Raw genomic sequence first — 3259 nt, 5'->3', positions numbered from 1 at the left:
ATTTTGAATCTGGGCAGAGCGCCAGGAGGACACTATGCTAATATATATATCTTTTATTAAGAGTCCTTCCTGGGCTTTAGATAGGCTGTGCAATTGTGTGGTGTGTGAGGAAGAGGGACTAAAGCTCACCAAGGAGAAAATTCTGACTGACAGGGAGAAAAGGCAAGCAAGACTAAAAGCAGATCCCAAGAAAGCAGAAATAAATAGTTGTGTGAGAAAAGAGCCTGGCAGGTGGAAGTGTGACATGGCAGTTCACACAAGACATAAGGAACTCAATCCTGCCTCTGTTCAGGCTCCTTGGAGATGGAGCAGCCAAAGACCAAATGGACCTTGTAGTGGGGAACTCTTGCAGCACTGGGGGGGCTTCTTTAGCAGTAGGTAGGAGTGTTCCCAGAATTTAGAGTTGGGGCCTTTGTGTTTTCTGGCCAAATCACTGAGTTTCCAAATTCACCTTGCTGGGCAGGGAAGTACAGGCCTCTCATTTTTTAACTGAAGATGATAAAAGAGCTCATGGCTGAAGTGTGAAGGTCTTGTGGAACTTGACACCATCACTCAGAGAGTGACAGAAACCCTGGGATCTCTCCTTTCAAAATCCTTTGGCTGCATTAACACAAACAACACCCTTGGGCACACTGGCTTTCCAATCCACTTGCAAGGAAGTTGCCACAAGTCTCATTATCCCTTGGTGTCACTTTGTGCTGAAAACTTCACCTTTGTTTTCACATCTCTGGCAGGTGTGACAGTTTCTGAAGTGACAAGAAGCCTCCAGCCTGCTTTCTAATTCCCCAGAAGCTCTTCTCTCAAGGTACAGATAAAGGATTTGGTGTTCCTCCAGATCAGCGTGAGTGGGAGATGGTTTCATAAGCTGAGGCTTCATCCCACCCCATACTTGATGGAGGGGTTGTACAGCTGCATATCTGCAACCACCCAGACACGTGCATCTCTCCTGGCCTGGCCAAGGTGTGAGATCAGAGCCCAGAAAGCAGTATAGTCTCTGAATCCTGGGAAATGTAGAGACCTTGACAGCTTCTTCAGCAGGTGGTGGGAGCTCTCATCATCTGGGAGCTCTGGAGATGTGTGATAGAAGCTGGGGGAGAGGTCAGAACCCTGGCAGAAGAGAGAAAATGGATGAAGCATGGTGAAAGCACACCTAGAAGAGGAATGAAATTGCACCCAGGACCATGTTAACATTTACCCAGCCCAGCTTACCCCTAGAGCTACCAGCCATTTGATCATGTGCAGATGCACCTCCTCCTGCTCTAAGATGGCCATGGTGCCAACAGGTGATTTTAATTTGCTTTATGCTGTTGTGAAGTAGTAGAAATTAGTAGACACTTTGGGAACCAGATTCTAATCCTGGTACCTAAACCTACCCTAATGTTTGATTTCTGAGTGCAGTGTGTGTTATGGACCGAACCAACAGAGGTAAGGTCCTATGTTGTCTTAACATACCTGTTTTCAGAAGTGTTTTTTATTTAAACCACTTTATTTATGAAAAGTGAGGAAAAAGGTAACACAAAAGTACCTGCTTTCACTGTTGGCCCTCCCCTTGGTGAGGCCAGGTGGCAATTTTCTTGCCAATGACACATCAGAATTGGGACTTTGGGAGGAGAAGAACCAGTTTCATTATCATGTCCAAGGGCACTGGGAGGTGCTCACCTACAAGGGGCAAAGCTGGTGCCACTGGCCTGGCAGGTAGGAGGCAGACCCCAGCAGGATGAGCAGCCAAAGACACAAAGTGCTGAAGAGCCTGAAGAACCAGGCACAGACCTCAGTATGATGGAAGCTGCAGTGCAGAGGGGTGTCACTGTGTGTTAATCACACCCTTCCTAGTCTCTGTCCCTTACAGGTGTCTTTGTAGCCTCATGCCTTGACTTTTGACAGAGAGAAACCATGTTCTCAAAGCCTCTCTCTGAGGCTCCACTGCCCCACGGCTTGGGAAGATTACTCTGGATTTAAGGTTTATTTTCTCGGGAAATGCAGGGAAATAAGGTGAATTATCTACTGCCTAAAAGGGACCTGGACTGCCAAGTCACAAAGGGAAGAGATGGGGTGAGTCAAGAGATAATGCCACCATTAAAAGATAAAATGGATTAACATCTCCCTGCATACAGAAAGCTGCGTGGGTGGAGCAAGAGGTTGCAAAAGCAGTTTAAAAGGCGATGAGACAGCTTGGCATCCCTGTATTCTTCTCTTAAAAAAAGAAATCCATCCCAAAAGCTGAGCTTTGCTGACACTCTACTATAGACTGTAGACTGACTGGCTGGCTGGCTGCAGTTAGGAGGTGTCAGGACAACCTGACTGCAGACCCTCCTGGCTGACCTATGTGGGACTAACAGCAAAAATGACCCATGGGAAGTAGCTCACAATCATATATTTCCATTTCTGTTTCAGCCTGGGATCTCAGCTGTAGCAACTATTCAGCCAGACGAGGCTGTGCACTACTTGCCCAAGGCAGCTGTTCCCGCGCGTCTGCGAGGTGACACGAACCGTGGTGAAGGGCCTGTTTAGGATGTGATTAAAGAGGTAATTCTCCCTCCCTGTGCAGATGAGATCTAAGCGTGGCTTAAGTAAATTACAGAGTGGCTTGTTATAGCCCTGGCTGAGTTCCCTCCCTGCACAGGGCCTAGTGTTTCATATCCAATTCGCTGTGAAGTCCCAAGTGTCACAAGAGCATCTCGATGCCTGCATCTCTGCCTGACACCCCTGCTCTGGCAGATGTGACCCTGGGGACCCACTGTGCATGGCTCTGAGGTGCAGGATAAGCCCTGTCAGTTTTCCTAACAGTTTCTGATTTTCCTTCCCTGAAAGCTCCCTGTTCCTGGCAGGGACAGTCCAGGGTCTGATCCTCGGGGACCAGCAGATAGAAAGGCAGCAGCACTTTGCTCTTGTCTGAAGGATTTTTAACAGGACGCTTTGATCACAGTGTGGCACAGATGAGTGTACAGACCTTGGGAAGGGTATCAGCCCCAAAACCCTCTTGTTTCCACCCCCTGGAGAGCCTTTTGGCTCCTGATCTGTGTCCTGGAGAGGATCTCGGCCCTAACCCTAACCCCTTCTCCTCCACAGACCGAGTTCCCTTTGGTTTGTAATTTGTACAGGCCGTTCTGAACGGAGCCTAAAATCACCTCTAGCACCTTAACCTCTTGGCACTTTTCTGGCCGGAGGGGCTCAGGGGTAGAACCATTCAAGCCTTTATTGCCGGTGCTGAGCAGCTGCCGGGGGCGGAACGTTGCGCCGGCGGCCGCGTGTTCCGGGG

This window comes from Chaetura pelagica, unplaced genomic scaffold (genome assembly GCF_000747805.2).
Source record: "Chaetura pelagica isolate M959 unplaced genomic scaffold, ChaPel_1.0 scaffold20, whole genome shotgun sequence".
Lineage (NCBI taxonomy): Eukaryota > Metazoa > Chordata > Aves > Apodiformes > Apodidae > Chaetura > Chaetura pelagica.
The sequence above is the reverse complement of the archived record's forward strand: the minus strand, read 5'-3'. Positions refer to the sequence as shown.